General features: G+C 30.7%; 1 long non-coding RNA gene and 1 other non-coding gene across 2 annotated transcripts; both read left to right on the top strand.

Annotated features, from left to right (window-relative positions):
- The first annotated feature begins 1,042 nt into the window (after positions 1-1,042).
- LOC141044955 (uncharacterized) lies at positions 1,043-5,921 on the top strand. The gene is made up of 3 exons (XR_012216783.2): positions 1,043-3,409; positions 3,655-3,733; positions 4,054-5,921. It is a non-coding gene; the product is annotated as an uncharacterized LOC141044955 (long non-coding RNA).
- Positions 5,922-8,726: 2,805 nt separating this feature from the next.
- Positions 8,727-8,799, top strand: TRNAE-CUC (transfer RNA glutamic acid (anticodon CUC)). Its single transcript has one exon. It is a non-coding gene; the product is annotated as a tRNA-Glu (tRNA).
- Positions 8,800-26,457: the final 17,658 nt, after the last annotated feature.

The raw sequence follows: 26,457 nt of genomic DNA, 5'->3' as shown, positions 1-26,457 counted from the left end.
ATTTCATTCAAACCTGGCTCACCAAAAATAAGTTTCTAGTATTCCCAATTAATCAATGGTTGATTTCACATGAAATTACTAGCATGTCTTAAAAAAAATCACTTAATGACAAGAATTTACTCATTTTGTACTTGTGCCTAAAGCAATCATGCAATCTGTCTCCTCTATGGCATTCAATAACACAACCATGTGTTGCAAATACTGTCCTTCACTAATCAGCTCACACTTCAACACCACGCCACAGCTTTTATTGTCAAGCACGGTTCAATTCACATTAAATAAATAAAAAATCATATCTATATATTAATATATATTATTTCATCCAAATACATTTGTTTCGTCCATCCGAACACCCTTGTTTCATCCATCCGATTTCACCTATTTGCTAGAATGATAGATTTCAAGGCTTTGCCACGTAGACTTGCCAAACACAGCAATCAATGTGAGGATGACAGATTTGTTGAAGTTTTAACAACAACATGGAAAAAAGGTTTCACAACCACAAACACACAAAAATAGTATAAATAATAATTTATTCAAAATTGGGTTTTCTTTTCAAAATTTATGCATCTCAATTTATGCTAATTTGAAATGTACCTTAGCGACCTTTGAATATTCTCACCATCATAAATTTAAAACTACTGTGCTGTCTCTGCAAGTTTAGATTATTTTATTTTATTTTATGTTATGTTTCTTGTAGGGAATTTGGCTGTGCAGATGCTTTTAGATGTTAATTAGGTTGAAAGCCAAGTTTGGGTTAGTTTAGAATCATTTATGTAGAAGTCATATCAGTTGTTAACGTGTTTCATTGAATATGTTAATGTTCAATACTTTGAACATTACAAGTTGAATAGGACTTTCAACCTCACGGGTCTCTTAAGTCTTGTAGGACATTTTTTTTACCGGTGCTTTTGATAATACGAAAGCTATCATGTGTTTTTTCTTTATATATATATATATATATATATATATACACAAGGAAATTTGAGAGAAAAAATTCTTTCTCTTTATATTTAAAAAATATGATTTTTTTTTTATACAAATGCTATTCGTGGTTGTAAAGTTGCATCTACCATTATTTGAAAGCACATGTTTTAATCTTGGAATCACATACTCTAGTTAGAGACACTGTACATAAATCAACTTAAAGATAATAAATAAGTTGTATTTCTTTACTTTTATATGATTAATTTTCACATCTTCTTAATGATTAAGATTTTTACTATTCATGCAATGATATAATCTATATTCAACATGTCATCACTTTTTTGTATCTTTTTCAAATGCAAAGTACTAACCAATTTTTTAAATATTCAGATTTCTTTGGCTTATTTTTTTGATTCTTATGATTCCAATGAGTTGATGGAGACTTGTGTACATTCTACACAAACTTGACATCATTTAATTCTTTTTTGTTTATAATTAAGAATAGCTAATTTTTAAACTCATATTAAGGCTTAATTTATTTCGATAGTGCATGTGTATAAGTTACCTGCCCAATACCACAGGTTAGCATATAATTTGATTAATTATTTTAAAACAAGATTTTTATTTGATTATATTTTGATCATACATACATACATACATATTGAAGGATCACTTAATTTTGAATAATATATCTAATCCAGTATTTTAATTTTTAATTTATTTGGTGAGACACACTCTTTAAATGGACAAGGTATTTTAATAATCAATGAATTATACAATTTGTGGGGGTTTGTTTTGTAATGCCCAATTCTCTTTCTTTATTATGTATTACAAATATTGTCTTACAAACATTCAACCTTTAGGTTTCTTTTTTTCTTTTCATTTATGTAGAACTCAAGACTTGTGTGATGTGATTGCATAACATTGTACAGAAAGATTTTTTTAAAAAAAGAAATACATAAAAAATATAAAACTCTATATTTGTTATATTAAAACATAAAGTATTCAGTTATATTTTATTACAAAAATAGAAAAAAAATTATGGATTTTAAGACTAGGTGATATGTAAAGTAACCTAACAAATATTTTAAAAAGTGCTCATAAATTGCCTAATGGTTCTTATATAACCAAGAAAAAAAATAAAAGGAAAAAAGTTTTTGGATCCCAGAAGTAATAACAAGTAAACTTAAATGTATAATGCTAATAGAATTTTAAATATTCTAAAATCAATAATAAATTTTATTGTATTAGATAGTAATTTTTATTTATTTTCATTTATTTTATTGATATTTGAAAAGAGGAACTTCTAAGATTTTAGAAATAGTTGTTTGATGGTGAAGAAGATAAGTATTATAATGTCTATTCACTATAGAAGCAACTTTACATTTAGAATGCAATATATTTTAAGCCAGAGTGATGAAGGTCACGTCTCAATAATTATTTTTTATTTTTTAATTTTTTTATTTCATTCTTTTGAAACCAAGAACATCATAATAAAAAGATTGTTGCAAACCATTTTCTTGATACTCTGATTTTTAAGTCCAGGTTATTTAAGAAAGATCATGAAATATTAATTGAACTTTTAACAAAAAAATTATTCTAAAAAAATAAATCTGAATATTTTTGTGTTGGTAATAAAATGTAATTATTTTTCTTCTGTAAAACTTTATTGATGCCATGGATTTTATTTTGTTTTTTTAATTTCGGAATGGCAACACTTTAAGAAGAAGTTGCAAGTAGTAAACAAAACAGAGGAGTTCTTTTGTATCCTCTAATTAATACTTATATACTGATTATGTACAATTTTTCCCCTGATTTATTCTATTAGTACATAACATTAAGGCAATGCTATAAATTTATTTTTAATAATTATTATATTAGATTTAGTATAAAAATTTAGAGAAATGTACAGTCATGTTACATATAAGTTAGTTGGAAAAATGTGTATTTATCCTACATGTAAATTAGCATTTTATGTTATATTTTTTATTAGATTTTTAAAATTAATTATTTTTCTATACCTTATATTTTAACATAAAATAAAATATTTATTAGTATTAAGAAAAAATCTTTTTTTGAATGAGATAAAATAAAAAAATGGTAAAAATATATTTTAAAATTTATAATTATAAAAAATAAAAAGTTACCATATTTTTTCTAATTCTTCATATAAGATGAGGAACCAATTACCTACCTAGTTGCCTTGGAAGATGAAAATTTTATTTTTAATATGACTAGTATTAATAAAACTTTTAGAAGAAATAATTTTGAATTAAACAATGATTTTCCTCAAATCTTGCAAGTGATGTAATGTAGAATAATGATCTATATTGTACATGCAATTATGAAATGTTCCTAGCAATAGCCTGCTATAAGAAAATTAGGTTTTAAAAACAAATATGGAAGTGAGGCATGCCAATAAACCAAAGAGAGATAATAGTTCATAATTTGTACAATATTTTTTTTTGTGCAAGCCAAGCAAGTAAGTTTATAAATTCCAATAAAAGTATTTTTTAATATTCTAAATATAATTACTATTATTTTAATTACAAGTGATTTGATTAAAAGGTTATGTATTAATATTATTAATTGTAGAAATAATACGTTTATATATATATATATATATATATAACAATTTTTTTCACGACTAATTCTAATGTTAATGCATTGAGCCTTTAATTTTTATGTACTTTTTAAAAGAAAGAAGCCTATTTTTTTTTTTGCTAGAAATTAAAAATACTAAAGAAAAAAGCATGGTCTTTATCTAAAAACAAATAGAAATCATCCTTATTGCTTAACACTGAAGGTATATTATAGTGCCACATCATGTAAAAATATGTTTAAGTGATAATATATATATATATATATATATATATATATTACACATTAATTTTCCTAAAATAATTATTAGATTTAAAACAAAACAATAAGTTTTTATTACAAGAACTAATGTAGAATCCTAAGATACTAAAATGATTATCAAACTAAAAAAGAATTATATTTCTGTAAATCATGTTTTTTTAATGATTATAAAAATTTGTAAGGCTAAAAAATTTTATTATTCAAAAATATATAGTTACACTTTTCATTTTATTTTTTAATTTTAATCTTGTGTTGTTATTATAGCATGCGAAATTTGAGCAACGTATTTTTGTTCTTTCTAAATACAAGAATGAAAAAGATTATTACTACATTGCAAACATTGATTTTTATAAAATACTTAACCAATAAAACAAAAGAGAGGTTTCTTCTCAATACTCTCATTTATATCATTGGAGTATTCTTGCCTCAAAACCCTAAAATTGATATTCTTGTGGTCAAAGATCCTTTACACACTTCTTTAGATCATTACCTTCACAATATGCATCTGACATTGACAAAAGATAGTCCACATAATATTATTCGTTCTATTCCGTCTCCTTTATTTTTTTATCTATTACAAAGCAAGGACCCCAAAGCACTTACTATTACCCATGTATTGCTAAAAGTTATACATGTTAAAATATTAAAATAATTTATATCAAAATATTATATATATATATATATATATGTACACACACACATATATCATTTATTGAATTTTTTAACACATAATTTAATAATTTAACACATAATCTATATTTTTTTAAGACATAATTTTTTTAACAATCAATTTTTTTTATTTATTAAATTACGTGTTAATTATTATAAAATCAAGCTCCCCCTGCCAACTGGAAAATGCTGGAAATACTAAAGATTATTTTAGTAGTATTTAAAAACTATTCCATGTGTAATAAAATTTACATAAAGAATTCTATATTTTCCTTCATATGTTCTTCTTTGAAACTTTTTCAAAAAAAAATTTCTCGTAATTTGATATAAGAGAACTTGAAAGTTTCTTATGCATGTGGAACATATCTATATAATTTTGAATCTTTTAAAATCCTGTGATTTTCACATAAGTTTTTCAGATTTACGTGATCATATTGTTCCATTTGAAAAAAAACTCTCTAAATTTTTTCAACCATAATAAGGTCCTACAGAAACTTCTACAAAATTCTTTTTCGTTTGTGTCTGTTGTATACTTCCAAAGAATATTAAAATGTGTTCAGTACAAAAATTTATAAAAAAAAAAAAGGAAAAAAAAAAGAGAGAAAGAAAAGAAAAAAAACTAAAAAAATCAAGTTGAAATTTTATATATTAAATAGCATAATTCAAATTAAGTATATGTAGATTCTTTTCTTATTTAAATAGTTTGCTATTCTCACTGTTAACACATAATTTTCTGGTATAATATGCTACATGGTAACACATTATCAAATTTTCATAATTTATTTTTGCAATTGGTACTTAGTGCAATATCTTTTAAAAAAATTAATCAGACCTTGCTTCCTTCTTTTCAATGCAAAAGACACATTAACTAGTTGTGCCAAATTAAAAATTTAGATCAAATTATTCATGTATAGATTTTATTACAATTAATCCTACAAGAACCAAAACAACAAAACTCCAAGGCTGAACTTGATGACATTCATTCAAAGACTTAAAAAACACTGTCCAACTCCCCTTTTTATATATATATATATATATATATATATATATGTAGACATTTTCTGATTGATTGACATTCCTTCCTACCTTCCTGGTGAAGCTGGGCATGAGGCAATGTGCAAAACAGAATGAAAGAACAAAGGAAGGAATGAATAAAACAGCATCTCACAAAAGGAATAACAAGAACAATAATAGTAATATAATAATAATAATAAGAAGAAGAAGAATGCAACCTTCATTTGTGAGTGGTGGAGATGATTGAATGTTGAACTGCAGCAGTGAGAACATGTAGACAACATTCATGAATATATGACAAGCCCTGCTCTGCTCTTGACTTCCATCAAACTTTTATCATGCTCACATGCAAAGCCCAATATTTCAAAAATGAAACACAGCAAACACATGTACCAGGGAATAACCTGTGACAACAACAAGATAGATAGATAGATAGATATATATATATATATATATATATATATAATGAAAAGTGTAATTCTTACAACCCCACTTAGAGTGAATATATATATATAGAATCTTGTGCACATATCCACATCTGTGCTTTGAATTGATATTCTCAACATTGGTTGAGTAGTGACCCAATTTAAATTTGCAATACAAGGGAACCAATTCTGTTTCAACTCTTGTAGATGCACCTACTTTTGAATATTTCACAATATTGCACTCTCATTTCAACATGCAGTTGAGAATCCCCACCCAAAATTTTTAAAAAAGAGTAATTAATAAATAAAAATGTTTTTTTAAAGAAAAAAACAAGAACAAAAAACAGGAAGGCAGCATGGCATTCATCCCATAGGTATGCCATGTGGAACAAGCCACATAGGCAAGCAGGTTTCAAATGGATATGTAGGCTCAGCTGATTTGGTGGCAGTGATATTTGGCACCTCTGTGAAAGCATTTCATTCAACCTTTGACCACTTCAAACTGCAATTTATCAACATATATATATATATATATATATATATATATTTTTTTTTGTTTTGCTTTTTTCTTGTTTTTTTTTGCGTGTTTGATTGTGCAGTTATGCCTCACCTCCAAGAATCATCTGCAGTTAAGGGATCTACAAGGAGGGTGCATAGGATACATGAAGCTTGTTTTTAAATGCAGTGTAAGATTTCAGACTTAAAGGTTGCATGTGTTTCCATGCTCCATGTGAGGGAAGTTGTTCATTATCAGCTAACTTTGCTCTCATGATATTCATGGTTTCCAAAATCTTGTGAGTATGCATTAAGTACATGTGGTCGTTGATGTATAACAGCATATTATTCATTTATTTATTAATTGTTGACTATGAGAATCACATTAGGAACAGAAGTGTTGATTCTCAAGTGACAAAAGAAAACAGCTTTTAATTGAAGCAAGAGTGGAATTCTCCTCCAGCTCCAAATGAAAAGACTAGTTGGGTTGATTGTAAAAAATATCTTTTTGAAATTATATTCACAAACTATATGTTTGTGCGTGTTTCTTAAAATGCAAAAACTACACACAATTGCATGCAGGCGAGCTTGCAGGGCGAAAGAGGGGGGGGGGGGTGCTCAGTACTCTTAAACCAACAACTCGAGGCGAAGAACCACACATGTTGGCGGTGAGAATTGCCTATGAATTTTGAAAGATGCCCCTACATTGCTCATACTGAAGTATCGGATACAAAACTGCGGTAAAAACTAACCAACCAACTAACTCGATGGTTTGAATCATGCATGTAGAACTCCATGCAACAAAGCCAAAGAAGTAGATGAGATACAGAGAAAAACTGAGAGGAGAAGGAAGAATCCTGATGGGTCTGGGAGAGGATGCAATCTGGGGTGATTCGAACTGGACCTTCATTCAAATTCCATACCGCCTCGGTGAAGCTAAAGCTTGGGCATCATACTTGGTAGAATCGATCAAAAGTGGAAGGTAGTGTTACCTCTTACTATGAGATAGTATTATCACTTGCAACTTTGTAGCCTAGTTTCCGTGGAGTCTCTCTACTCAGTCTCCTTCGAATTGTACTCTAGCACCAGAAGTGAAGATCTCCCTTCCACGTCCAGTGCTCTTCTCGGTTCAATTTCCTCATGAGGATCAGGTTTTAGGGTTTTGTTGACTCCAGTGCCAACCACCGGAGTGAGGACACAGTTTCAAGCCTGACGCAGATGAAGGAACACTTGGTCTGATTCACTTGGTTGCTGAGAGTGCACCATCGATGGGCCAGGAAACCTCTGTATCAGCACAGTTCAGTTCGACGAGGTTCTTTTCGAGTGTGTGCGGAGTTGATCTCGAAGGAACATGTTGCCTATTAGTTCCAGAGTTTGGGCACTGGTTAGATTATTTTCCAGGATTATGTCAGGAATAGCTTCAGACTAATCATGTTCCGTAGAGTGTGACTGTATTTCACGATTCTCAAACTAAGTTTTAGTTTTTCTCGGCACTACCCAGGTTGTATACAGTTGTAGTTCCCTTTGAATCTTCGGCATTCTAAATATAAGTTCAGAATACAGATGGCGTTAGAATTGTTTTTGGAACTACTCGCAATGTTCACAGTGCGTGAGTGTCTGAGTGTCTTCAAATCGTGCTTTGGGTGCATTAGCAACTCTCTCAGTTCCTTCAAGATCGTACAGTTTCAAAATGAAGTCGAACTTTCTGCACATCGGTCCTAGTTTCCAGAGAGTGGTGGGAGCAACATGATGTGACTAAAATGGGTCTTATAAAGTTCAAAATCTCATTCTCAACATTTTCCAACAACAATTTGGACTCTACCGTGGAAACGAGTTGATATTCAAGCGGAGCCAATTCTCCTTACAACAGAAGCGAGTCATCGTGAACCTTCATGATCCATTCGAGAGTAGGCACACACAGAATTCGCATTCCTCATTTTCCTCTGCAGTAATTTCCGCTTTGAAGTGCTGGCTAAAATCGTAAAGGTTGAATTACACTTGAATAAAAGGTATAATTCCGTGGTTACGTTTTCATAGATGGTCAACCATTGCAACGCAACTCCGTAGCTACACAGATAATAAAATTAAGAACGACTAGATTCCACGCTTGAAGTAATGAAAACACTCACTGAAATACACTCTAAAGGCGACTTTTTTGTGAGTTCGTTCTCTGTCTTGAGACAAGCACTGGGCTTGAGGGAGCAAATGTCCGGATAGGTAGAAAAACATCGAAGGAAGGGCACGGTCGATGAGCGCTCGTACTTCAGCGACTCTTTCAGAGAAACCCTCTGCAGTAGAGGGAAAGTGGGAAATCCAACCACTCTTGTACATTCATCCGTTGTAGTCTAGATGGTTAGGATACTCGGCTCTCACCCGAGCGACCCGGGTTCGAGTCCCGGCAACGGAAATTTTTGAATGGAAACGCCGTGCTCAACATCTTTTCTTCTCTGCCCTTGACATTGTTGCCCAAGTCATTCAACTCAGTCCCTGACTAACTCTGAATGAAACACAATAGGCCTCCAAGCCTCCAAGCCTCTGAGGGGGGAGGTGTGCCCATTCCAAACTTGTCCACAAACCCAACACCCCCAAACCATCCATACATAACTCTTAATGCCCTAACTGCTGTATGCTTCCACATGATTCACCATCAATGCCTTCAAAACCCATGCAAGACAATGTCCAATTCTTTTCACTTTCAGTCATGCAATGAATCCCTGCTTGCACACATCACATTTAAATCTTCCATTCTATGTTGTCAAAACTAGGTTGGTGGTTTTTGGCAATACTGCATGCTGTTTTGTTTCTCATGAATTGGACTTAGTGTTTAGCTCATTTGTAGATGATTCAAATGGACTTGTAAAAGCACTGGGCTTTAGGAAGTTAACTCCAGGCAGCTTTGAACTTCAATTTATTTATTTTTTGCATAATTGGGAGGAAGAATTTGGCTTCATGGTCAGAGCTTTGGAAGGTGCCCCAACTCTTCTTCATTGCTGTTATTGTATGGGTTGAAGGCTATACACATTTCAATTGATATAGTTTTATTTGTAATTTTTTACTTTTTGACACAGTTGAGTTAACTAGCTCAGCAAAAATGAAGTATGTTGTAGTAATCATGCATAAGAAAATGAAAACAATGACAAGTGCAATCTAATATTTTGAATTCATTCTATTATTGACAATTTATGTTTGTGTTTGAGAAAATATGAAAGTTATAAGAATTCTTTTAATATTTACTAGTGTTAGAGGCCCCTGCTTTACCAATAATGTGCTAAAGAAAGTTGTTTTAAATACTAATATATCAAACTGCAAACACAACAAAATACCATGTGAACAACACATTGAAGACTTACACAAATGAATTTACTATATATCAAACAAAAACTGAAAAAAATAATAGTAATGATAGTAATAAGCTTTCTTACATGCAAAAATAAAAATAAAAATAAATACATAATTCAACTCCATGATCCTCATGGTTTTGATTTATTCAATATATTTTTAAAATCATGTATAATAATAAAAATTATTTTTAATCGCTAATTCTATTCAAAATTAAAATACTTTAAAATAAATTTGTACATATAAATAATTTGTTAGCAATGTTATTTTAAATATTAGTTATATAAATATATTATGGATTTTAGTTTTTAACAAAATCTTATATTATATTAGTTTTAATATATTTTATTTTATGATGCTTACAATATAATCATATATGGTTATATTATAAAATTTATTTATTTAAGCTTATTAAATATAATTTAATTTATTTCTTTAAAAATACATTTAAAATTGAGTTGATATTTTTTTTCCTATTAAATTCCAAATATTTATGTCTATATGTAGGACTTTAAATGATACTATTTTTTACAACAATTACAATGTATTATAATTAATGTGACTTTAATCTTTATATATATTTCTAAAAATTTCAAATAAAATCTATTTTGAAGTTATAAAAGATTCTCTTTATAAATAGATATAAAAAAATATGAAAAAACTATCATTATGACTAAAATTTATTTAATTTAATTTTAGAATTATATTTTATGACATAATCTAAATTAATAAATATAAATAAATAATTTAATAAAATAATCTTAAATATTAAAATTTAAAATTAAAATTGATTGTTATAATATATAGATATACATACAAACATACATATATGTCTATAAATATTGTCATGAACATGAATTTTAAAGAGCTAAAAGATCAATAAATTCTTATATCACTCAAAAGACTAAAAAATCACTTCAAGATAGTATAATATTAAACTAAAATAGTTATTGCTAAAGACAAGAAGACTAAAAAGTCTTGAAACAAGACTAAAGATTATAAAGGCGTTTACAAGAGTAAAGAAGGGTTTATTCTTGCCTCCGTATATACTATCAAACTAGAAGTTACGTGACAATGTTTTATAAGACCTCCAACGTGTATCCAAATTGCAAGTTACATGTATTAAATTATAAAGCAAATTTTCTATATATGCGCCACATAGTTAGCTTGTTCAACAAATTATCAATACATGTGACATGTGGCTAACTTGTTGGCTAAGTTTCTAATCTACAAACACGTGTAAAGTCAAAACCTTATCTATAAAGCTTCTAAAAAGCTTCTTTAGAAGATATTATGAAATTAATCTATTTATATATATTTCTACTTAATTATATTGATAATTATTGGAATAAATATATATGTCAATGACATTATCTGTCCTTCTAAAGATAAGTTCCATGAAGATTAGTCATCATATGTTGAAGAAATCTGAGTTGTATAAAATTATGTTTGCCATATACTTTGATCTTTATTCTCTTTGAAGATGGTTGATAGGGCCTCTCAATCATCCATAGTGTCTCATACTAGGGTGGAATGACCACCCAATTATTTGATCATTGTTGAAGCCTTCATAACTTCCTTCAAATAAAATATTTGGAACACCATCAGGAATTATTCCTACTTCTAGTAAAATCACCAAACATCAAGAGTTCTTTCTAAGGTCGTGATATCAAACGCGTTGTATCTTGCCATCTATTTGAAGAAAAACATGTAATTCTTGAGGATCTTCATTTTGATTACATTATCTTAAAGGTTGTGACAATTACAATATCTTGTCCGATAGATTAGTAAACAAAGGTTCTTGAGTTAAATTTACTAGTTGTTGGTTCTCCATTTCTTTAGTGTCACCAATACAAAAAAATCACAAATAAGGATAAAAAATAAAATGCAATCTTTCCTAGGCCTTGTTTCTTTTATAGCAAAGACTTACTATTCTTCATCTTGGTTTGGATAGATGTCGTCAATGAAAAGCTTCTACTGCCTTTGTTGCATTTGTAAGTCTCTTTGTTGGTTTCTACGTGTATTCATTCATGACATATTTGTGCCAATAGACAAGATATTCTAACTTATTTCGGCGCCGCCTTGAGTCTAGAACTTCTTCCACTTCAAATTCTTTATAATTGTCCATTTCTATAGGAAGAGGTGGGACTTTTCTTCTTCTTGGTATGTTCATAGTCTTGTATGATTTGAGAAGAGACATATAGAATACAAAATAGATCTTCATTAACTCTGATAGATGTAATCAATAAACAACTGGATTGACGTGTCTACAAATATGAAAACATCCAAGTTTGCAGTAGGCCAACTTATGACAAGGACAAGTAATCTTGATATTATAATGAAATAATTATATTTTTTCATCTATGTTGAATTATATTTATTTCTTTTGATAGGCATCCGCATTGTTTTTTTTGTCATTCTTGAGCTTCTTTTAATTGTGCCTTCATTATTGAATGTAGCTCTGACAAATGATTTGCCAAATCTTTTGTCATAGGATTATCAACTTTTAAAAAGTCAAAAGTATCAAATCATGGATGTTAACCAAAATTAATAAAGAAATTTATTTGTTACATAGACAAATAAATCGTATTATTATAAGCAAACTCTACTAATGGCAAGAGAGTTATCCAATTGTCTTATTGATAATTAATGATACATCTTGAATATTGCTTTGAAACTTGATTTATGTTCTATGTCTGTCCATCAGTTTGAGGATGAAAGGCCAAAAAAAAGCTTTAAATCTACTTCTAGAATCTTAAAAAGAATTCTTTAAAATCTTAATACAAATTGAATCTCCCTATTTGATATAATATCTCCTAGTAATCCATGATATTGATAGATATTATCAAAAAAAGCTTGGCAATTTCTTCACCTCTGATAGATTTTAAACATAATAAAAAATGTGCCATTTTGATAAAATGATCTACTATCACATATGTAGAATCACACAAACTTGAGATTAGAAGATCTGTAATAAAATCTATAGAAATAAAAGACCATGATTGTTTTGGAATAGGTAACTTATAAAGATAAATTTAAATAGAACCAATGGTAACTTGTAAAGACAAACTTTAGTTAGAGAAGTCCATAAGGTTGATGACAAGGAATTTTTGACCTTGAAAAAATATTACATGATTGAACAAAGTCTTTTATAGCCTTCTATACTTGTAGCCACCAAAAATCTTTAGATATTAATTCCAAAGTCTTGATCTATCCAAATTTTCCTACTACTGGAAAGTCGTGACATACTTGAAAAATAAGTAATTGTGCTTCTTCTTTTAGAATATATAGGCATATTTTGAAATAATATAAGTTGTTTTTAAACTCAAACTTGAAAGTATCATGAAACTTAAAAGAAGCATTCTTGATATTATGAATAAGAGGATCGGAGGACATACTTGATTGAATTTGCTTGAAAAAAGTTGAATCAACAATGAATGTTGATTTCATTGCTCAAAGATGACATTGTCTTGGCTTTAATAAAATTATTCTTTGTTGATGAAAACGTACATTTTCTTCTTTAGATACAAAATAAGAATATCTAGAAATAGCATTAGACAAATATTATTATTTTTCTGGCCGATAAGTGATATTAAATTAGAATCTTGACAAAAATATGTTCCAATAAGCTTGGCGATGATTCTAAACACATGCTCATATGAAATACTTGAGGTTCTTGTGATCCATATATACAATTATTGGATTAGAAGTACTTTTTAGATAATGACACCATTCTTAAGAAGAATCTACAATTAAAAGAAGCTCTTTGTTGTCAATCTCATAATTAATCTTGGCTGCTAAAAATTTTGTAGAATAAAAAGCTACTGAGTGAAGTTTATCATTTATTCCTATTTATGATAATAAGACATCTAAAGAAAATTTTAATGTGTCTATTTCCATAAAGAATGCCTTAGAGAAGTGAATGCTATACAAGATTGGTGCAGAAACAAAGGTTGTCTTTAAAGCTTCAAATGCTGCTTCTACTTCTTAATTCCATTAAAAAGTGTCTTTACAACTTAAATGTATAAGTCGAGCTGCAACTCAAGAAAAGTCCTTGATAAAGATCCAATAATAATTGATAAATTCCAAAAAATATTGATATCTTATACTATTTTTAAAATCTTTCAATCTATAATAGTTTGAACTTTCTTAGAATCCATCATAAGTCCATCATTTAAAATGATATAATCTAAGAAGTCAACTTGAATAATATAGAATACATATTTTCTATTTTGGCATAGAGTCCCGCATCTCTTAATTTTTGTAAGATACAACGAACATAGAGTTTATATTCTATTATCTTCTTAGAATAGATCAAAATATCATCTAAATAATAGATAATAAAATCATCCAAAAACTCTCAAAAAATATCATTCATAAGCTATTGAAAAGCTATTGGTGCATTTGTAAGTCCAAAAGGCATGACATAAAATTCACAATGTCCATACTTGGTTCAAAGTATAGTCTTTTATTCATCTCATTCTTTGATGCGTATTAGATTATATATTCTTTATAGATTTATTTTTGTATAGATCTCATCTTGATTCAACTCATCAAAAAGTCTAGATATTAAAGGTAATGTGTACCTTTTCTTGATAATGATTTTTTTGAATCTTCAATAATCAGAATACATCTACAATGATCCATCTTTTTTCTTCACAAATAAAATTGGGGCTCATAGTTGAGATTTGAAATAACATATGAAGTTCTTGGCTAGTTTCTCTTCAATATACTCCTTGAGTTTAGCCAACTCATTTTGTAATAAATTAAAGATTGGTCCAAATGGCAATTGTATTACTTCTTTAAGGTCAATTGAGCAATCATAGGGATGATGTTTTAGAAAAAAATATATATATATCTTTCAAATACATCTTGAAATTTTTGATATTAGCTTAGTATGCTACTTGAAGTCTTTGCACCAATAAAAATGGGTGTGGCATAAATGACACAAAGAAATATTTTTTTTGCAGCACACAAGAAAGCTCTTGGACCTACAAATATAGATTTAATTGTACTAGACTTGTGATTTTTTAATTGATTAATTGCACTCTTAGTTATACTTTTAGAAAATTTAAGAGTACAAGAAATCTAATCTATTTAAGGGTTGTATTTTTATAATCACAATAAGCCTAAAATGATTGGATTAGAGAAAGATCTAATGGTATTAAATACCATAAAGCTATTATGACCATTGATTATTACTTCTATAAGAAAGATTTTGTGAATAACATCTCTAAAAGACAACAGACAATCATCTATGACTTCTTCATGAACAAATTTAGTTTTTCTCACTAAAGATATGTTAAGTCTTTTAGCAAATTCTTCATCTAAGAATCACGCTGAGGCTCGTGAATTTAACAAGGCAGGGGTTCCTGAATCTAATAAGATAGAGGCTTTTTAATATTTAGGTCCTAAAATAATATTTAATATATAAAAAAAAGAGGGCTTTGTGGAGAGATTAGGACCTTTATTAGGTATTATACAAGGTTCTAGCTGCACGGTCCCTATTATAGCTAGATAAACTCGTTTTTCAATATATTATCTTTTTTGATATTTGTGCTCCTCATTTTATAATTACATTGCTTCTTTGGACAATTTTGAGCAATGTACTTAGATTTTCTATGATATAAGCACAATCCTTCTTGATGGTGTAAAGTCTTTTCTTATTCAATGAGAAGTTTGAAACATATCACATCAATTTGCATATCTTATACTTTTGAATGTATGTCTTGAAGACGCATTGGTGTTGGCATCAAATAATAATAATGTTGATGCCTACTTGTCCATGAAACTTCTTAGGCATAACAAATTTTAGTTCTCTAATACCGGAAGGATGTTCCACCATAGGATAAAGGATGTGATTTAGTGTAGATATTGAAGCACCTCAAATCATGTCTGTATCTTTACTTCTTATCATTTTCATTACTCCACATGGCGATAAACTTAGTTGATACATTGCAAGCATCAATTCTCTGAATTACTCTTGCATTTTTTCCATTGCACTTTTTATTTCAAGAAGCTCTGCTATGATGATACTTAAAAAAATAAATATCTAATATTACTCAAGACAAATAGAATGGAGGACTTAAAAATAAAGAAGATACTAATAACAATATTAGTTTAAAAGAAGGTAATCTATAACTTCTAATATACTTATGTCTTATCAAGAGAAAGAAATAATATACTCTTAATCAAAAGAAGATAAAGCTTCAATATTATAAGTGTATTCTTGTCAATTTATTAAGGACATGAATTAAAAAAAGATGCATAAATTTGAGAAATCTATGTCAAAAAAAATTAATATAAAAAAGTAATATGTATATTAAAAGAAAACTAAAATGGCTATTGCCAAAAGATAAAGAAACTAGAGACTCTTAAATCTAGACTAATAGCAACAAAGTATCAAGGACATATACTAGGAACTTGTAGAAGATTCTAGAAGATTCTAGAGAAGCTTTGTAGTTTGTAGAAGCTACTTGAGAAGTTTTTAAGCTCGTAGAAGCTGCTTGAGAAGCATCCTAACTCGTAGAAGCTACTTGAGAAGCTTCCTAGCTTGTAGTATGTAGGAGCCGAGTCTAAAGGGATCTTCACTCTCAACAATACACCTCTTGGAGCTCTAACTCACCTCTCTAGTATTGTTTTTGTACTCATCTGACTAATCTAGTTCTTATCGATTCTTCTTGAGCTTCTTGTTTAGATTTCAAGTCAGTATTCTAAATTTGTGATAGTTTGTCGAGACTACACTCATCTTTCATATCAGAGCTAGTTCCTTCTTGTTAGAGTGTGGATTATCCCTCTGCTTGAAGGTGCTGGCATTTTAGAGGTTGTAGATTACCCTCTTATAAACTGATATTTCTTCTATTATAATATTGGAATCTTATCTTTCTTGGAAAGAATAGATTATCTCTCTTTTTGAAGATTTTAAGATATTTTAGAGGTTGTGGAGTACTCTCTTCTAAACCAATACTGCCTTTTTATAGAGTCATTTCTTTTCTTCTCTTAGAATGGCTGAAGGTCAAGATATTAGTATGACTGAAAGTTCAGAGTCCAAATTGGAAGCCATTATGAATGCTCTTGCTATATTATCACAGAGAACTTTAGAGATTGAAAGAATCATTACAAGACTTCATGATGATGGAACATCGGAGATGGCAAAATCGAGGATTCATCAGCCTCAAGCTTCAGCAAAGAGAAGCAACTTTGCCTCTAGTTCAACAAAGATCGTTGGTCTTACAATGAAAGGAGCCCCAAATTAGCCTTCTAGACAAGTTTGATGGTATGCATTATCGTATTACGTGCTATCTTGCTTGAAAACGCACTGGACGTCTGGCTGTAAAAGCTAAAATAATGTTTTGCAAGTATCTGGGTAGGCTAGTGGGTTTCAACTATCTAAATATAAACTATTTCGGATTTCAATGTAAAAGCTTAATCCCATTACAAAATGCTTAGAAATACTAATTTTAATAACTTCAAGATATTATAATCACAAGTCTTTTGTTATTTATTAGTTATTTTATTTTATTTTACTTTATTTTATTTATTTTTATTTTTATTTTTATTTTTATTTTTAACCCTAACCCTAGATAGCGAGCTTCAACAAGCTCTAATTTTCAATATGACCATCCAATGGTTGTAAACTTCTATCACTAGTGTCTTTGCAAGCCTTCCACATGCTCAAGAAGTTTCAATCTAATCTAACTTACAGGTTGCAAAAAAAATATCGTTAATCCACACTGATGTATCTTGACTGGTGCCTAGAAGTCCTGGACTTATCATGCCAAAAGTCACCTTATTCTATCTAGTAGATCTCCAAATATTACAAAAATCCTAAACAACCCCAATTTGCTAACTCCCGATACCTCTTTACACTAATGGTCAAATATCCTCTATCTGTTCCGTCAGATTAATATAAACTTTTGCATGCGCTCGGCATACTCAACCCTCTAGATACCTCTAAATTTCAATCGGAGAAGTTTCTCCAATTTCACAAAATAGTCAAGAGTATCAACCTTAACTTTATTGCAAAAAAAAAAATCAAAATCACCAATACAAACACTGACTTTCAACAACGATTGCCAAAGTTCTCCCAAATCCTATGAATCTAATTCTACACCTTTCAGAGGAGCTTCAAGCCAGCTCTCCGACCCCAAAAATCTTGATCTCCAAATGCCCCTTTTCTTATCCTCTCTTCTCTTTTAACTCTGTGTGGTTCCATTTTTTTCCGCCTTGGACTTCAAATTGGAACAACTGACGATGCTTCCCCAGAATTCTTGTTTCTAAGAGGATCTTTCCATGGAAAGGATGTTTCTCTTGAAATGGCATAGAGAACGGAATAGCTTGAAATGGAACCAAAGCTTCTGTATTCGGGACCTCATTGGATTGCCTAACCAAGTCAGGTCTCATACTGAGTAAGAAGCCCATACTAGGACCTGGATTGGATGTCCCCGTAATTGGATCAAATCGGCCCTTCACATCAGACTCACCTGAATATTGAATTGATCCTTTTTTCTTTAGCCGACTCTTGGTAAGAACGGCTTGGACTCATTCCACACGATTTATTGGAGAATCTTGAGGACCTTGATTTATTTCCTCAATTTTTCCTTGGCTTTGGATCTACTGATCCCGTTTATTAAAATTCGACGGAGCATTATATTGCTGATAAGTATGCCTCATTTGCTTGCAATTCCTACACATTGGCACGTAATCATCATTGGCTTTGGGATTGAAAAATTCACTGGCATAATGATCAACTTGTCTGCAAAAAAAACGACGAAGTGGCCTTCCTACACTTCCATCATGCATATTGGGTGTCTCCACCAGTATATACCTACTAAGCTTGTTCCATGTAGGGTTGAAAAATGATCTTGGTTGTTCCGTTGGTACAAAGGGTACTTGGTTTGATGACACTGGTGGTGTAATATTAACTGACCTTGAATATTGGTACTAGAATTGGCCATTGGTTTTAACATCCAAGATGACTAATAATATCTTTTTCATTTATATTTTTATCATATAGTCATGTTACAACATGATAGCATTCTAAATTTCAAGGTTTTGTCAATCAAATTAGATTGATAATAGCTTTACAATCCAAACGCTATCCGACGGAGGAGTCACATTGTCGGGGTAGAAAGAATTTGCCTCAAGAAAACGCTAGGCTTCTAGCTATCACTATTCATTCAATCAAGCTTCAAAATAAGAGAAGCCCTAATTTTATATATAAATTTTTCTTTTTGAATAATTATATCAAATACACAAGCCTCAAGTAACCAACAACACCCAAAATATGATAAATCCTTTAAAACCTTGTATATCCTTATGTGAAAATTTTCTTGAACTTCAACAACTCATATCTCCTAATTCGACTATCCAAACAAATTCAAATTTTACATGAGATACTGATGTATTCTTATTAACTCTGAAAACAAATTTCAATGGCAAATTCATTACAGATCTTGAGATATCTTAAAAACCCTAACAATTGCTTCAAACCCTTATCTTTATATACCCGCATGCAATTTACTTTATATCTCACAAAATATAAGCTCAAATGCCACGAAATTTATATGTATAGCTTTTTAACACAAATTTCTACATTCTTCAAAAAGTGTGAGCCAAAAATTCGTCCAAAAACTCAACTTATGGCTCCAACCATTACTATAATCAAAACCACTCACTTACTGCCTTTGATTTGGAAGCACTGCCTTCAACTTCTTATAACTCCTTCATATAAACTCCAAAAATAATATTTTTTTTCATAAAAGATGTAGGTCTTAAAATCGCCGTTCTATTTACACCTTTCGATCTTCAAAAGCTGCTATATAACTCCTCGTATCCTCAAAAGAGTAATAGTATGACTTAAATTAATACCTTAACTTCAAACGGCTATAACTTCTTCACCCTAATTTCAAATTCTCTAATTTTTATACACAAATTATACTCCAAATCCTAAACTTTATAATCCTTGCTTCTAATCTCCAAAATCTCTCTTTGAAGTCGCCGAAATGTTTGTTAAGGTCGTAAGAAGCCTCCTCAAATTCCATTAGGCATAGTATTTGTCCAATAGGGATGAAGTTTTCCATTCCTTGCCTTCATCCAACCATGCCTTACTTTCATCCCTCCCAATTAGCCTCCTACTAATTTAGATTTTCATCCTTAGGCTCTCACCTTCTCCCAAGGCTTCATACTAAATATTTAGGTCCTATATTTTTTTTTAATTTCAAAATTACAACAAGTAAAGAAATAAAGTAAAGTTTTTTATATCAATTCTTTTTAATTTAATCTACTAGCCACTCTAACACACATCTAGATTTATTAACATATAATATATTTTAAATAATTTTTATATACTATAAGCATTTACAGTACGATAACGTGTTGGAATGGTTGAAACTTTGTTCACAGGGCAAGCTCTATCATAGTTTGTTCTTTTGTTTGAGAAAAGATCATCAATTTTGAACAACTTTGAAACTTTTTTGGAAGCATTTGGTGAACATGATAAGGTGCGATGGGCTACAACTAAGATCCAATCGCTACGACAAGGGGCATGCTCCGCGTCAGTCTAAGCATTAGATTTCAAATAATTAGCGTGCAACATCAAGTGGGACGAATAAGCATTGATGAGTCAATTTTATTGAAGCTTGAGGGACGACGTGAAGGATTTATTATTATCTCTTCTTGATCCACGAATGTTCAATGAAGCCATTAGCCAAGCTGTGAAGTGTGATAATCGCCTGTTCCAACATCACCAAGACCAACACTCAAGACAACATACAATTTACCATGCTCCAACTATGACAACAAGCAGCCTGAATTCACATTCAGAGGTGGAAGACATACAAATTGATGTGGTATGTGACAAATTTCTAACTCTAGAAGAAAAAAAGTAGCGTATGGAAGAAGGACTATGCTTGTATTGTGGTGAAGAAGGCCTTTAGAGCTAGAAACTATCCCAAGAAACAAAATTGATGCATTGTCAGGATCAGAGGCGCATTTGTTCTATGAAGATGATATTTTCTATAGAAAATTCCAAAAGTAAGTCTGTTAGAAGATTCCAAATCAAAAAACCCTTATTTATTGGATCAAGAGTATATATAACATCATCTGAGGAAGGCACACTATTTGTCATTTATGCAACTCCAACTAATAGAGAGAAGATTTTGACAGCAAATATACCGGAGCAATATAAGGATTTTAAAGACATGTTTCTAAAGAAGAATGCTGACATACTACCAAAGCATCAACCATATGATTGTGCCATAGACTTGCAAGAAGGAGCACAGTCACCTTTTGGCCCAATCTACAATTTTTCACAGACGGATTTAGTGGAGTTACGGAAGTATATTAACAAGAATCTAGCCAAGAACTTCATTCGTCATTCAAAGTCGCCAGTTGGGGCATCAATCTTATTTGTGAAGAAGAAAGATGGCTTGCTGTGGATGTGCGTGGATTATTGAGGTCTCAACAAGGTGACAAAGAAGAATCGTTATCCATTATCCTTGATATCAGGTCTTCTAGAACAACTTCGATGTGTAAGGATCTTTACAAAGATTGATCTAAGGGGAGCTTACATCTTCGTGCAAATTAAGGAAGGAGACGAATGGAAGACAACTTTTTGTATAAGGTATGGCCATTTTGAATATAATGTCATGCCTTTCGGTCTTACCAATGCTCCAGTGGTCTTTCAACACATGATAGATGACATCTTTTGGGAGCACCTTGATGATTTTGTTGTCATTTATCTAGATGATATTTTGATATTTTCCAAGAACGTAGAAGAGCATGAAAAACACGTATGTCTAGTCTTTGAAAAACTCTGCAAGCAAGGACTTTACACCAAGTTGGAGAAGTGCTTGTTTAACCAAACTGAGATAGAATTTTTGGGATTCATTGCAACTACAAAAGGCTTGAAGATGGACCCTAAGAAGGTGGAAGCAATCGTATCATAGGAAGCTCTAAAGATGATTAGAGATGTACAATGCTTTTTTGGCTTTGCTAACTTCTATCGGATCTTCATCAAGAATTATTCTCAAGTTGCTACTCCGCTCACTCGGTTGACATGTAAAGACAAGCTCAAATGGGGACCTCTAGCAGAAAAAGTATTTTAAGATCTTAAGATAGTATTTACTATGGCTCCAATCTTGGTACATCCGAACTTTACAAAGGCCTTTTATTTGGAGACTGATGCTTCAGATTTTGTTATGAGAGTTGTACTTTCGTAGATAGGTGCAGACAAGAAGCTTCATGTGATTGTATTCTACTTTCAAAAGTTTTTTACTGTCGAGATCAACTATGAGATCCTTGATAAAGAACTTCTTGCGATAGTGGATTCTTTCCAAGAAGGGCATTACTTTCTCAAAAGAATTACGCATCCAGTGGCTGTATATATGGATCACAAGAATTTGGAGTACTTCATGTCGGCTCAGGTTCTGAATCGTTATCAAGCTAGACGGAATATGTTTTCTATCCACGTTTGACTTTATTATTACTTATTGGCCTGGGAAGCAACATGAACTATCCGATGTATTACCAAGGAGATTATATCTAATGCCAAAGGCTAGAGAAGCATAATTTGATCAATAGTGTATAATATTATTGAAGTCGGAACAATTCAGGCTTTGCTATGTTATAGTGCCAATTGATGCTGACTTCCTCAACCAAGTACGTACTTCAACTATTAGAGATTCTGTAGCCCCCGATATCATGTAATGTGTCAATAATAACAAGTTCAAGGTGGAAGGAGTTCTTTTATACTTTGAAGAGCAGTTGTATATTCCAAAGGGACCAGTACGACTCCGAGTTCTTCAATCTCGACACAACTTTTCAGCTGCAGAATATTTTCGATTCAATAAGACATTAAAACTTATTTCTCAAGATTTTTGGTAGCCCCAAATGTGAAAGGATGTCAAGGATTTTGTGCTCTTGTGACATTTGTTCAAGATCCAAGAACCCTCGGCTTTGTCCTTATGGTCTTTTTCAGCCATTGCCTATTCTATGTCGGCCATGGTCTTCACTTTCTATGGACTTTATTACGGACCTGCTGCCACTAAATTCATTTGACAATATCTTTGTTGTGGTAGATCGACTTACAAAGATGGCACACTTTATCCTTTGCAAGAAACCATTATCAAACAAAGACACAAGAAGTCTCTTCCTTGATAGTATGTATCGATATCATGGTTTACTAGATGATATTGTGTTGAATCGAGGAATCCAATTCGTATCAAAGTTCTGGAGATCTCTCTTTGAGGTTTTGAAGGTGGATATCAAGCTTTCTTCAGCTTTTCATCCTCAAACTGATGGCCAAATGGAACGGATGAATCAAACTTTTGAGTAGTATTTACGATGTAGTATCAATTATCAGCAAGATGATTAGAGTGCATATCTATCGTTAGCTCAGTTTGCATATAACAACACCCTTCATGCGTCAATTCAACAAACACCATTCTTTTCCAACTATGGATATCATCCGAAGCTTGATTTGTTGAGTCCATCAACTAATAATAATCCGATAGTTGAAGGATTTAAAAAACAACTATTGAAGCCTCAAACTACGTTGAAGCTTCAATTTCAAACTGTCCAAGAAGCTTACAAAGAGTTGACAGACAAATTTTGGAATCAGGCACATACTTTCAAAATTGGAGATAAAGTATGGCTGCTTTGATGGAATATCAAAACCAAGCGACCATATGATAAGTTGGACTACCAGAGATTGATACCATTTATCATCCAAAAGTAAATCAATCTAGTGGCGTATTGTCTGGAGTTATCGGCTACTATGAAGGTACATCCAGTCTTTCATATTTCTTTTTTGGAACCTTATTGAGAGTCATTTTTTCTTGGAAGAGTGCAATGTCTACCACCTAGTATTGAAATTGAGAACCATGAGGAATAAGAGGTAGAATAGGTACTAGATTCATAGCGTAAGTAGGAGAAATTGGAGTATCTAGTGCATTGGAGTAGCTATGATATCAATGAACAGACATGGCAACCAACAAAAAATCTTATCAATGCGTCACAAAAGATACAAGAGTTTCATTGACGCTATCCTCAATAACCTAAGCCATTTTGATGAAAGTTTTTCAGTGAAGTCACTTCTCCTTGAAGCCTCTTAATCCTCGGCCTTATAAAGAAGGGAGAGAAGGAACATCTAAAAGACATAGTTAGAGACTATAAATCTGTAACGTGAGCTCATTCTTCCATGTTTAGTGCTTATTTTTTCGGTCTGATATGGATAACTAAGAGATAGATACCATACCAATCATGTCTTCTCAACCGAGTATCTCACGAAAGTGACCTCGAGATGAAGAACCGCTTATACCACGAAGACGACAAAGGATATCTAGTAAGAAGTTGCTAGTAATTGTGTTTGAGGTAGAACCTGCCTATGGTGATCTTCTCAAAGGAATATTTGCAGGGCATTTTCACAATGAAGACACGGAAGTTCATGCTTGGTTGAAAATCGAAGGCGTAGGACACTATTGTTGGTTACAAGGACCAATGAACTACTTGCTACGTAAATAACAATTGGAGTATATTGCAGACACTATGCGACAAATTTTTAACTTATTACATTGGTACTGACTCAGAATAGGAGTGTTTCTCAGAGACCTCAAAGCTAAAGGGGGGAGTGATGTCAAGGACATACACTAGAAAGTTGAAGAAGATTCTAGTAGATTTTAAAGAAGCTTTGTAGTTTGTAGAAACTACTTGAGAAGTTTTTAAGCTTGAGGAAGCTGCTTGAGAAGCTTCTTAGTTTGTGGAAGCTACTTGAGAAGCTTTCTAGCTTTTAGTATATATAGGAGCTGAGAATGAGGGGATCCTCAGTCTCGACAACACACCTCTTGGAGCTCTAACTCACCTCTGTAGTGTTGTTCTTATACTCATCTGATTAATCTAGTTCTTACCAATTCTTCTTGAGCTTCTTGTTTAGATTTTCAATTAGTATTTTAAATTCATGACACAAAGAAGTTGACAAGAGTAAAGTGGGCTTTACTCTTATCTCTATATATACTATTTAATTAGGGGCTACATAAAAATATTTTATAGGACCTCTAATACGCGTTGGCTTTGCAAGACACATGCCTTAGCTTATAAGATAAATTTTCTATATGTACACTACATAGTTAGTTTGTTTTTCAAGCTACTAATATGTGTGGCACATGGCTAATTTGTTGGCCATGTTTCTAATCTAAGAAGTCAATTATAGATATTTATAAAGTCAGAGTAGTGTTTGTGAAGCTTTTATAGAAGATATTATGGAATTAATATATTTTTATCTATTTTTACCTAATCATATAAATAATTATTGGTTTACATGTGTATGTCCATGATATAAGATTATTGACTTTTAAGAAGTCAAAAGCATCAAATTGTAGATAGTAATTATAATTAATAAAAAAATATTTATTAAAAAAAAATATATCATATTTTTATAAACAAAATTTACTAATAGCAAAAGAATTATCCAATCATCTTATTGGTAGTTGATAGTACATCTTAAATATTGTTCTAAAACTTGGTTTATACACTCCATTCATCAATTAATTTGAAGATGAAAGGTCAAATATAGCTTTATGTTTAACTTTAGAATCCTAAAAAAGGTTTTTTAAAATCTTTGTACAAATTGCATTTCCCTATCTAATATAATATCCTTGGACAATTTATGCTTGCGATAGATATTGTCAAAGAAAAGCTTAATTATTTCTTCACTTGTGATAGATTTTGTATATGGTAAAAAATGTGCCATCTTGATAAAACAATCTATTATCACAAATGTAAAATCATACCAACTTGAGATTTAAAGATTGATAATAAAATCTATAGAAATAGAAGATCATAGTTGTTTTGGAATAGATAATGGTTAAAAAAGTTTATAAAATCAATAGTAAGGAATTTTTGATTTTAAAAAAATGTTACATTATTGTATAAACTCTTTGAGTGCCTTTTACATTTGATGCTACCAAAAAAATTTAAATATTAGGTCCAAATTCTTATTATATTTAAAATATCCAATTACTTAAAAGTCATGACAAATTTGAAGAACATATAATTGTACTTCATCTTTTGAAATATATAATTATCTCTTGAAATAAAATAAATTATTCTTAAATTTAAACTTAAAAGTATCATAAAACTTAAAAGAATAAATCTTAATATCATAAACAAGAGAATTAGAGGGCATACTTGATTAAACTTGATTGAAAAAGATTGAATCTATAATCAATGTTGATTTCATTGCTTGAAGATGAAAATGCTTTGAATTCAAGAAAAATATTTTTTATTGATTAAATATTGTATCTCCTTCTTTTGGTACTAAATTAGAATGTCTAAAAATAATATTTGATAAACCTTGTTATTTTTTGAATTGATAAATAATCCTGAAATCAAATCTTGATAAAGACATGTTCTAATAGGCTTGATAATAATTCTAAACACATGCCAATATGGAGTACTCAAGGTTCTTATGATTCATATACATGGTAATTAGATTAGAAGTGCCTTCTAAATAATCATGCCACTCTTAAAATAAATCCACAATTACAAGAAGTTCTTTATTGTAGATCTTGTAGTTAATCTTGATTATTGAAAATTTCTTAGAATAAAAAGCTATTAAGTTGAACTTATCATCTCCATCTATTTGTGACAAAATTGCATCTATAGCAAAGTTTGATGTATCTATTTCCATGAAGAATGCCTTAAAGAAGTTGGTATGATATAAGATTGG

The sequence above is a fragment of the Physcomitrium patens genome, chromosome 25, assembly GCF_059467195.1.
Source record: "Physcomitrium patens ecotype Gransden chromosome 25, ASM5946719v1, whole genome shotgun sequence".
In the NCBI taxonomy this organism is placed as follows: domain Eukaryota; kingdom Viridiplantae; phylum Streptophyta; class Bryopsida; order Funariales; family Funariaceae; genus Physcomitrium; species Physcomitrium patens.
The sequence above is the reverse complement of the archived record's forward strand: the minus strand, read 5'-3'. Positions and strand labels throughout refer to the sequence as shown.